This window comes from Mycetomoellerius zeteki, unplaced genomic scaffold (assembly GCF_001594055.1).
Source record: "Mycetomoellerius zeteki isolate Tzet28-1 unplaced genomic scaffold, Tzet1.0 scaffold155, whole genome shotgun sequence".
Lineage (NCBI taxonomy): Eukaryota > Metazoa > Arthropoda > Insecta > Hymenoptera > Formicidae > Mycetomoellerius > Mycetomoellerius zeteki.
In genome coordinates, this window is record NW_017256500.1 from 3,345,926 (window position 1) to 3,358,516 (window position 12,591).

Here is a 12,591-nt window from a genome sequence, read left to right on the forward strand (position 1 = left end):
GATATCTTAAATAAAAGTATTAAAAAAATCTTTATATTCTTTTTTAACTTTTTTAGTGGTTTCATGCAATGCTTGAATAGAATTCCTTAGTAGATATAATTAACTCGTTAATGAGTTAATCGAACCTTCCGATTCTTGTTCCACGCGTTGTTAATTCGTGTCATGAAAAAATATAGTATGGCGCCGACTAAGAGTCCTTGGGCAGTGGACAAATGATATTCCGAGAATGTTAACGCGCGTAAGCGTATTCTTGCTCGCATCGTGTCCTGTAAAAACGTTCGCTGGCAGTGATGTATGCCGACGAAGGCACGCATCGCATAAGTAAGAAGGGCCTTGAGCCGATTCATCGGCTAAGAAAAGGGGGGACTAGGCCCCCGAAACTACTCGTCGAAAGAGCTTCTCCGAGATAAAAATTTCGGCAATCGGACGCTAACTTGATCTTTTTAAATACAGATTTGTCATTACCAAAAATTATTAACCGATATCTTCTTTAGTTTTCAAAAGGAAAACGATCCCAGTCTAGTTTCCTTTTAGAGCTCGAACATTAGCATAACGCGCAACTTGTATGGACGTGACCTTTACTTCACTTTCAGTAATCTATAGAAACGTTTCGTCTTGCTAACACGCTGAATCATTACTAAGATTAATGATCGTTGCGTCAATTTAACAGTGTCTGTGTGTCTAGGTTTTGTAAAATTTTTCTTGTGCCAACATAATCGTTTCCTACCAGATCGCTAAAATAAAATATATAAAATGAATTATATTTGAACTGTTATTATATCATAGAACTGTTAGTTACCCTCTGGCATTTTCGGACGCGAATAAAGTTAGTATCTTTCTGACGTACTCGACGGAATGATTCACGAGGCGTAGGATCGCGGCGGCAGCGTTCCTCTCGACAGCTATGCGGGTGCCAAACCACATTTTAGGCGAGCTATCCACGGCATACCTTAGCTTCCAGCATAGGTAAGGGTAAGGATATCATTCCGCCGGCTCGTTCTGTCGGCCGGTAGGCAGTCGGGCAGACAAGGTAAGCACGGGGACACGTCGCCGGCACGTTGCGCCGTTTGCGTCAGGAGGAGGGGAATGCAAAAAGGTCGCGGCCCGGGCCGGCCCGTCGCGTTTTACAAATTATTCAATTAGCCCCGCGAATTAAGGTATGCATATTCATCGCTCTCTGATACGCGTATGCGCGCTTCCTGCGAAATATATACTATACCGAGTGGTGCGCGCGGTCCCGGGGCTCCACCCCGGACGACGAACGACCGGGCCGCCGACGCCGCCGACGCGACGTCACGACGCATAAACAATTCGTGCACTCGCGCGTTAGACGCTCTAACGAACTCGCAGCTGCATCCGAAATGCATCCGTTTTGTCGGCGACGCGCGGTAGGGTAAGGGAGGGAGAGTACGAACCGGCCCGGCCATCCCGCTCGCGTATTCCTCCGTGTTCGCGATGCAGTTGTGCGGATATACATATATATGTGCGCATGCCGATCTCCATGCAGCGTGGCTCGTTTTTCGAGCTGATTCGTTCGCGAAAAACCGGGGGGAAGGGGTTGAGAAGATTTATATGATATGTACGTTGTTTTTCTTCTTTTTTTTTGGCGCCCTAGCCATATCTTCTCTACTACTGATATGGGCTACTGTCGATGTAGTTAAACCGATATCTTCGCGACAAAAATCGGTTATTCGTCGTTCACTGATCTTTTAATAAAAAAAGACCGCGTTACGATATGGACTAATTTTATGAGTATGAGAATATTATTTATTTCTTATTCTTTAGTAAGAATTATAGATGATTTCGAATATAATGATTTACGATCTTAGTTTAATTTTTTCTCTCACCTTTCGTTTCATCCTCCCTGTTGAATGACACCAATAATAATATTTTTTCAATACGAGAAAAATATTCTAAGATTGCTGATGCGTAAATTATTCATAATGGAATAAAATACAATTCACAACCAATTGGGATGTACTTACCGCGGAGGCAAACAGATATTTTTCTTGTATTGGATTTATTTTTGGAGTCACAAATATTATTATTTCATTTTAATATAATGTTTCCACTTCTTAAAATGAGAAAAATTAACTGACTCTTTTCTCGACCAATACACACGACTTTTGATTCTATTTCTCGCTTCCGTGTTACAATGCACGTGATTCGATATGTCATTTCTAGCTGCGCAATTCATCTCTCAAGCGTGTAATGAAATTGCGTCGGCGATTCTGCGTATCGATGTCGCACGTGTCGCTCCGTCGCGTGATAACTGAGCGAAACGCAAAGACCGAAATTAATTGGCGACGCGGCGCGGCGCGCAAACCACCGAGAGGCGATACGGCTGCATTATTATTTCTTCCGGTAGATAAAACTGCGTGCGGCAGCGAGAATAAAATATCGCGTATGTGAAATAGACGCGCGCGTGTACCATGCCGCGACCGGGCGGAGTCACGGGTCGGGTGTTGCGTTTAAAACAACGCTCGAGAAATGCACATTTTAATCGTATCACTAATAGCCCGACGTTTATAAGCCTCGGTGTGTCTCATGAATACGTATATTCCTCCCGGTGACAACGGTACAAAATTAATGAACGCCGGAATACTCCGCACCTACGAAGACCGACGTTCCGCCGGCGACTTTTTCCGCCCGCGAACGGGACCGCCCACGTACTGCCCTTTCCGAAATCGTTTTCCCTTGGGACTTCTTCTTTTTTCACGTAAAATGGTTCCGCCACGCCTCGACATTCCATGATCAGGGATTGCTACGAAATCTGTTGACAATCGTTTTTTTTTGTTTTGCTATTAATAAACAATTGCATATATTGAAAAAAATCTGTATTAATTGGAATTCTGGAATTGAGAGTCTATTATAATTCTAGATAACTACAAAAATTCTGATTGATATATGTGATCGGAATTTTTGTTCAATTTTTTTATTCATTTTCAACCAGAAATTTTTCCTGGTGAGTAATAAAATCAGCTACGGTATGTAAATAAACGAAGATTTTATCCGCTGATAAGTTCTTACCTTGACACGCAAAGATTTTATCAGTGTCATATTGCATAGTTTGTTGCAAAAAATACGAGAACGTTACGAGAAGCATTAACGCTTGATTGAATGATTGATTAAATCTAAATTTTACATATATTTGTGTAAAAAATTTATGTAATAATTTATGAGAATTAAATAAGTCATTAATTTAATTACATCGAGTTTAGTACTTCTAAAACTGCCGTTTTCTAAGTTGTTATGTAGATTTATTTCAGCAGTAATAAGAAAATGACGTATATAAAGGCAAATCGAATGCATATTTATGCTCTTGTTAACGATGATCCCGATGAATGATGCGTGTGTAAACGTTACACGTAAGAAGGGGACTATCGTTGCGTCGTTATGTCGAAAGTATTAATAAGTACGCGTTCGCCGGGATAGAAATTTGCATTGCACAAATTACAGGCGGATTATGCACGCGCTGAGCGTATCTACGTAAATACTCGGATATAATAATTCCGGTAATTGATACTTGTGTGCAAACGTTCCGACCGTAATTACGTTTAACTACGGTCGTTAATAAGCGCCCGAACAGCGTAAATTTATAGAACGTATTATAAGTGTTTCGATGTTAAGAAATTATCTAAGTATGTTAATTAATCGCACGTATGATTAGCGGACGCTGTAGAAATGAAGTGACGTTAACATTCTTCCGTTATCGGTATCTCCACGGTAGACGTCGATCAAGTTGTTTTAAAATCCTGTCGAGATGTAGCGACAACAGGATATAAATTATTGGCGTTCTCATTAATCCCCTTCAATTGACATTAACATATTTTCGATCACCGTCATTACTCAAATTCGTCAACTTCATGATGATATCTTGCTTTGGACGCGTTATGTTCATTTACGGATGGATTAAGTCATAATGATATCTAGTTATGCTAATGCGAGTTTTTTTCGATTACTTTGGTTGGAGGATTACGCGGCGATAGTATCCAGTGTAGAATTTACAATGTCTTTGACTGGAATACTTCCTGTTTCTACCGGCATTAAATCATAAGATCGATTGTAGATTATAAAACAATGTTTTGCTTTATTACTCGCGATGTTCGGAATGAAATAAGGAGAAAAGTGAATGAACGTCCTCGAAAACAGAGAATCAAGTTTTGCTTTCTCGCTTCTTCCTACAATACATACTCGTATCTTTCGTGTTTGTTTAATATGAGGCAGATTGCGTAAGTACACGTTACATAAAATAGCAAATATCGGTAGGGCTTACTGCCGTATTATGCCGACGGCAGCGGCTTTATTGCGCGACATTCTCCGGAAGAAAAAAAAAAGAAAATACAGGAAGGCCAAGATGAAGAGGCCAGGGTCGGCAGATGTCCAGGATGTCGCTGTTATAAGTGTCTACGCACCACGCGGGACGATTCTCCATTATGTATAAATACATACATGAACTTCGGTGTCGCCAGAAATGTGATTGCGACCTGTGCCCTTCGAAAAGAGCAGCTGGGAAACGGAAACTCGCGGGAATAATCTTGAAGAGTGTTTATCGTTCTGCTGGATGTACCCCATAGTAGTTATCAGTCAAACAACAAATATATGTAAAGAAATAGTCAAGATCTGTGATGATTCCTGATAAAGTTTCAGTACAATAAAAATTAATTTAAATTGGATATTTAAAAATTTTTTAAGATGCTTATTAACATCAAACCATTAACAGCTTTCTAAGATGCTTATTTACAATAATAATATTAAATTGTTTGTCAAGTTAATTCATGATATTATTACTTCAGCTTTGATTTAGGACTGTGTTTTAATAAATAATTGATGCACAGTTAGCTTAAACTAGAAATCGTATAAATTCACAAGAAATATTAAGTACACAAAGAACCTTGATCGAATGGCATTTTTCATGTGTGTTGATTATTTTGCGGTATCAAATGTAAGCAAGTGATCAGAACGTTTAATTGAATTTTAGTTATCGCGGTCATTATAGTTTTTATAGCGATATTTTACGGGGACAAAATTTATTCATACTTTGATGTGTAAATTTTATTTTAATGTTTTATCCTGAACATAATTCAAAACACGGTTATGAGACGCCATAGGTCGTTAGCGACTGCACGATGCTAGGCGCAAAAGTTAGCGATCTCTATGGATCGTTGGCAGGTAACTTTTTTCGCGTGACTTTCGCAGGAAGAGAGAAAAGCGCCGTGCGGGCGAAAGGGCTCTGGAACGAGTCTAAAGGCGAGGCAAAGTATTTCCAGCAAGAAGAACCGCGATTAGAACGATTACGGACTGCGGCGTGCGTGTGGAACGGTTCCATATATCTAGCCAAGCTTTGCGCAACGTGCGCTCGGTCTCGGTCTCAATTAATGCAATTACTCGCTCCCTCGTCTAATTACCTATCAAACGGAATTATTATCACGCGCGCGGTCGTCTCTAATGAACGTTATTAATTGCTTTATGATTTTTTTGATAAAACACGCCGCGTAATCAAGTTATTATCCCACAACGTGCATTTCCATTTTTAAGACACCGCTGCCATCACTGCCGTCGAGTTATTTTTTACTCCTTCTGTAAATACTCGTGAATGTCTCGAACGTTTAAATGTTTTCTCAAGCGCGAAACGTGGAATTCACGAGCAAGCGGACTTGCTTTTGTTCGGAGAAACAAAAAATACGTGAGATAAAATCTCTCTCACAACAAAAAGCGGTTATTAGAAATTATGGGATTAGGATTAATTAGGATTCGGTTCACTTCCGCTTCAAACCTTTGAAATCTCGATAATATGCATCGCGTAAAATAAATCGTTAAAATGTAATCGACGCAGTTTCAAGGAAGTGATGATAACTTAAGCAACGGTTAGGGACGCTTCTTCGTGGTAGCGAGCAGCAGGTGATATCGAACTGAAGAGCCGTAAAATTCCGTGAGCGAGACGAGGGTGACGCTGGCTAAATAAGAGCCGGGGATGTCCCGTCACGGCGCTTTTAAGGCACGACCGCTTCCCCTAATTTCTTATCTGCCGGGGCCAATTTGATAGATCGACGATATAGAAAGTAGCCTTCTATAAAACGGGGCAGCCTGCGCGCCACGGCGGACAGGTGCACCGTGTCAGGATGCACATCCAGCAAGGAGAGTGAGACCGACGCACCTGACCAACGACGCGGCTATAAGCAATGCGGATTATACCTCGGTGTCTCTACCAGCCAGTGCGCGACTCTCCTCGCGTAAAAGCGCGAGATACTTTCACGAATTATGAGATAATCAAAGCTTCGCGCATGATGCACCGCGCATTATTGCGCGCCGTGTATATACATATGTACCCGCATGAAATCGAGATTGCGACGATTATTGACTGCACGCGCAGAAAAAGCAAGTTAATTATACCGTCGTTACCGTGTTTATCGTAATCCTTATCCTTCTCACCATCATCAATGTCGGAATTATCGATGCTATGTGAATTTACGATAATGAGAATGGTACGTGTCTCTGCAAATCGAACTGATTTTATGTGATTTTAATAGCCGAGTACACGCTATTAGAATGCCAACGCGCAATACATATCGTAATAGAGATTTGATATCATCATTTTTTTTATGGGTTTTATTGTTTGATAGTAATTTTTTTATCGTCAATTTCTTTAAACCCAATTTAAAGCTAATTTCTTTGTTTTTCACTCATTAATATTGGAAAAACGATTAAAATTCGATAGCAGTAAGATTTCTTAACATATTGTTTTCTTTTCATGTATCTACAATTGTGTATGTATAAAATATAAGGCGCGTTCAGCAGACTCAACAGTTGAGTGAACGCTCGTTACTATTTATGTATTCTTCTAGTCTAATGAAGGTCTGCTTGGATGATCTACAATAGAACTGCTTGGATGATCTAGAATACACACTCTAAAAAATATCGGTATGAATTTAAGACCTTACGGTGTCTACATATAATTCTCACTATTAATATTAATACCAATCGTGATGTAGTTTAAACTATTGGTTTTAAATCCACACTATGATGATATTGATATAAACACTAGTGCGGTGAGAATTATACAGACACCGCATAGTGTTAAATCCACACCGATATTTTTTAAAATGCACTAATAACAGCAAGTACTCACTCAACTGTCGAGTCCGCTGACTATTGTTATACATATTACAGTCTTTATTAATAATCTCAAAGAACGTTTTCGGCGTTTGGTGTACTTTGAAATGATGCTTCGGCCGAGTTGCCATAAAGCTGTTCGGTTTAATACGTGTTGCACGACGCAATGGTTTTTGAGCGAGCGTGACTTCTACGTTCCCACGAGACGTAGACTCGACTTTTGTCCCATGATCGAGCAAAGTGAACGAGCTAGTGAGCATCCTCCGACGAGTCGACGAGCCCGGACGTTCGCGCACGCACTCATGACGGACGGACGACACAGGCACGTACGCTACACACAGAACGTCCACGTGTATGGTACAGTCCCAACCGCGAATAAGCCTTCATTTTTTTTATAAGAATGGTAGCGAACAAATTTTTATATACAGAGAGGTTTTTTAAATTTTTTAGCCGAGAATTTATAACAAAAACATATTCAGGAAAGACGTAATGGAATAAATTAGACTATAGCAAAATGGAAGAACTGCAATAGCGATATCTCTCTCATTATGGTTACAAATGAGAGAGCCACAACACGACGTGGTTTCTGTCAAAAAGATTTAGTGGCAGTAGCATTAGGACGGCCTTGTTCCAATTTCGCAAAAATTGAAGTTCGTAAAGATCACAGGACGTTTCGTGGCAGGCTGTGTTTTTGGCCAAGTGCTTATCCAATATTTCCGTGATTTAAAGCGAGATTGGAGCTTCGAACGGCCACGCGAGACACAAGAGTCTCGGGACTATTTGTGGTAGCGACTGTATGCACACGTGATAATACACACGCGAGCACACAAAAGGTTCGGCCTTAGTACGGCGGTACGTGATACCAGTTCCTACGTGGGTGCTGGACATTTTACGACTTTCGGTGGACTCGGAAAGAGGGATGTCTTTTTTATAGAAGAGGTAGTGAATTTCTCGTTTGATTCTGTGATAAGTATCTCATCTGCGTGCTCCGGCGAGTTTCATGAAATATTCGTCTGGCACGTTTCCGTGATGGTTATACCGTGCCGCGCTTGAGAAAGAGGCGGCCAGACGCGTAATTAAGACGCGTGTGCGTTAATATTATATTAAATACTCGTTATTTGTTATCTCAATGGGAAAAGCGTGAAAGAAACGAGATACTTTCTTTTCTTTTCCTACAATTGTAAATCATTCTTGTTTGGAGCCAATTAAAGGAGGCGCGGCTCTTAGATTTTAGCGGTGCGTAACCGGAACGTTACGCGTGTAACATATGCGCCATTAAATTAGAGAAGAAATCGGGAGATAATTATTAGCACACGGAAGGATAGCTGATATAATCGTAGGAGAGTCTCTGGACTGACGCAGACTGAGAAATGTTGTTTTGTTGCCGTGTGTACGGTGCTTTACGATGTGTATCGATCTGCATTATATTTGTTCACCGCGATTGCGACTAGACTGAGAAATTATTCGGGCTCTCCCCTTATCCCTAAATTAATTAACGTATTTAATTAATAAAGCCAATCTCTCTCTCTCTCTCACGATTGCTTTGTCAACGCGTATAACTTATTTATTAAAATGAGTATAGGATATATCAGATGCTCCTATGCGTTTTCTCTCGGATACGGAATACAGAATTTGTAGCTAAGAGAAAATTACCAATTTCTATATATTACCGATAAAAAGCAATAAACGTATAAATTTGCATCGCCAAATTATTTCTTTTAACGTGAACGCTTAGCTGCGAGCAAATTTGAGACGATGAACACCGCCGAGAGATAATATTTATAAACCATTTGTGTAGATCGACCGAACTTTTTTCTTGATTTTACTGTTTTCCCTATATTATTACATAGAATTAGACTCTTCTCTTTCATAATAATATCGGTGCACAGTATCATCGATTTTTGTCGTTCCCTTTATTCCGACGGCTAGTTTCAACACTTTTGGGGTCTCGTCTCTTCCGCTCGTTAACTGGAAAGAGTCGGGGCTTATGGTAATTTAAAGTAGTCATCCCCAGTCGATTCTTTCCTAAAGCTATTAGGCGATCATCTCGGATTATCCTACGATTCCGGGTTTACTCGGAACTCGACTTTTCTAAGTTTTCGCCCTTTCGCGTGTTCGCAATACATTCAGCCGTGTATGCTTGCCTTTCTCGTAGATCCGTTAGGATTAGCAGCCGGATATATCTATACTTCGAATAAAAAAAACTTAATTCTATCAAACAAACGAAAACTGTAGACATGCTTCTCGAACGTTTCTCATGAGAAACAACGTCGGGACCATCGGAGAAATGTTATTCTTGCCAGTGCCAATTACCGGCGTAACGATTATCAGATCTCACCGGATCGGTAATTATGTATTACGTCGGTACAATGTTGAGCTTATTATAACCTCGTCTTATCTCTTGTGATTGTATTAGTTAGGAAATAATTTTTTTCTCCGCGTGCCGTTGCGAATAACTGTACCGGCCCCGGGGTCGTTACCACATTATCATTACTTACGTCTTTGTTATCGAGAAAATGCGACCTGCTCTCGCGCGCGGCAACCTTACAATTAGATTCTCAGGGTGTTATGAGGGCACCGCTATTGCTGTGTCTCGCTGCGCCGATGTGCGTGCATGCACATGACCTGGGCGAGAAAGATAATCGAAAGAAAATACAGTTAAAACTATCAATGTATACGCGCCCTAAGTGGCCGTAAATTATAATTACCGCAAAATCCCATGGCGCCGCGATGGCGATAAGTCATATTAATTGCCATTAAACAGAGTAGCGTTGCATGACTCCGTTCATTTTGACGAGGCACCTCTTTTGGAATAAAATAAGGTACCTCAGAGAGAAAAGTCGAGGATGCTAAAAATAGACGCAGAACGAGTGGAAGGAGATTGGACTTTTTTTTTCATGTCGAAAATTAGCGACAGGTTTGACGGAGAGTCGTCACGCTAACTCCGCACTGCCTGTTGTCGCGATTTTTATAAATCGCTTATGACGCGGTCACGTGAGACAGACTTACGTACCTGCGCGAACGATATCGCGGACAAGAAGGTGGTAGCAGTTTCCAACGAGGCGCCCTACGGGGAGTTCCCGACAGCACGGCGGAATAACTTTGCGGTTGATTTATACTTCCGACAGACGTAACGAGCTTGCGGTCAGACCGCGGCGTCACGCGTACATCGCCTGCACAAAAAAAGAAATAATGAAAAGGATAAATCAATAAGAATATCGCGTTTTGTTTCTCGTTGCGCAAATAAACCGTATACCTGCATCTACGCTCAGTTTCCGCCCTCAAATTGAAGACTTGACATAAATAAGATTACATGCGCGATGCTATGGAAATTGTCTTTTCGGCTCGAAGGCTGCATGTGCGAAGATTGGAAATATGTTAAAACGCTATAAATGATCGCTTACTTATAATGTATCAAAAGCATAAAGAGAATTTTACGAAACATACATATTATATGAATAATTTGAGATTTTTATCCCTGGCTTTTTTTTATTTACGTCTCGTTTTCAATGCATAAAATTATACGGAAAGTATGATTTTGCAGAAAATCTAAAAATTTAACTAAATATAAATAAAAAATAATTTTATTGATTAACCATCGAAATAGTTATGTAAGATGCTGAAGTTGATTGTTAAAATGTTAAAATTTTTTGCTACATTGTTCATCATGCTTGAGTTTTCTACATAATTATTTTGATGATTCGACAAAATCACTTTCAGGTCTATATCTAGAATTTTTTAAATAGTAAAATTCTCCTTTCTATATATTATCTCTATTTATATAAATGATAAAGAATCAAGAACAAAAAATGTTGACGTGTGTGTTTCTTATATTAGATATTTATGAGTTCATATGTTTTTAATACGAAACGCGTAAGTTTAAAGGAAAAAGGGAAGATCGCTTTCTGACATCTCTTTTACCTCCGTCGGTTTCTTTGTCACGTTTCACAAAACAACTTTAGGTCCACTGTTAGAAGATGTTTAACGAGATAGTAGATTCGGACAAGATGCTTGACTCGTTGACTATCAATGACTCGGATACGCAGTTATGCTTCAAATATAACTTACACAAAACATTTATATTTACATTTTTAGTGCTAAATATGCAAAATATTTAATATTTAAAAACGAGAGGTAAGTATGTTCTCGCTAAATATTAACTTTTTGTAGAATCTTTAGCGTTAAACAGAACATTATTAATGATGAAGGTAGGAACCACTAAGTTTACCCAAAAAAAAAAATCTGAATAATATCAAAGTTTAATTAAACAAAAGAGATTAAATCTCCTTAGTTTCATTAACATTGAAAACACCAAAAATTAATAGGAGAAATTACGAAGAATAAAATATAGATAACGTCGCGCGACGTCGAGACAGCGTTCTGCAGCGGACAATTTCGAGAGGACGGAAGAAGAAGAAACAGTGAATGAAAAGGCCAACTCGAAGATTTGTGGAGCCACCGGTTTTCGTCTCGTAGTCGTCTTCGTGGCTGACGTATATGTTATTCGAAGAAGAGTCTTCCTCCCGTGAGGATACGGCGAAGGGGCGACGAAGAGGAGGACAGCAGTGTACGCTCGCAGAATACCTAACGACTTTGGGAGTTTTGGGACATCAAGGAGGGACCATGAGGCTTGTCGTAGAGGTCCCAAAAGTTTGCAGCACGGTGAAAAGAAGCCGAGAGAAGGCCGAACGAGACTCGTCGCGCGCACAGCGTTTTTTGCGTTTAACCTCCTCCTGTCTCGCCTTTTATTTGGGCCAGACGGGAATTCGGCTAAATGCATTGATTAAACTGCTGACATCGTTCGGGCGACTCGGTGGCCACCGTGTCTCCGCAGGTCCGAGCGCTGGCCCTTTTTTGCCGTACCGTCCGTCCTCCCTTTCATTTTTGTCCCGTCACTTCGGACCGCGAATCGTAACTCGTACTTCATGTTCGACAATCGATGTTTCGTGCGATCGGCGGCCAGTGATGATCGGATTGTTGGTCAAGAATTTAGCGAGGTGAAATTTGACGTTGTTTAACGAATGCTTCGGAAGATCTAATCACGATAGAATTCCGTTGCAATTATCCCACTCATCACATTGAGAGAATGGCACACTTGATGATGGTTAAATTAAGATCGATTTCATAGTTCACAGATGAAAGGTGATGAAGCAAAGTGAAAGAAAAGATGGAGGTATTCAATTCAGAATATAAATATTAATTAAAGTTGGGTATAATCGTAAATTATAGTTGGGAAAGATAATATCTATCATGTAGATAAAAAAATCTAGCGCTTTTCCTTTTAATTTCCTTTTAATTATTCGATTAACGTGGATATGTACTATCGATTCTATAATATCTTAATAAACGCGATAGCTGGCGTGTCGTTAATATTCTGTAATATGGCATAAATATACGGGAGATGTGGAAAGAACTCGGGTAATACACGGCTCGAGATTAAATTGACAGGCAGTCTTGTCGCGTGTATTTTGTAACGAG

General features: G+C 40.1%; 1 long non-coding RNA gene across 1 annotated transcript in view; it reads right to left on the bottom strand.

Annotated features, from left to right (window-relative positions):
- The window catches only part of LOC108720711 (uncharacterized), a 153,869-nt gene that overhangs the window by 44,950 nt on the left and 96,328 nt on the right, over window positions 1-12,591 (bottom strand). The window contains exon 2 of the long non-coding RNA XR_001936538.1: window positions 10,127-10,286. This is a non-coding gene — a long non-coding RNA (uncharacterized lncRNA). The remainder of the gene's footprint in view (window positions 1-10,126; window positions 10,287-12,591) is intronic.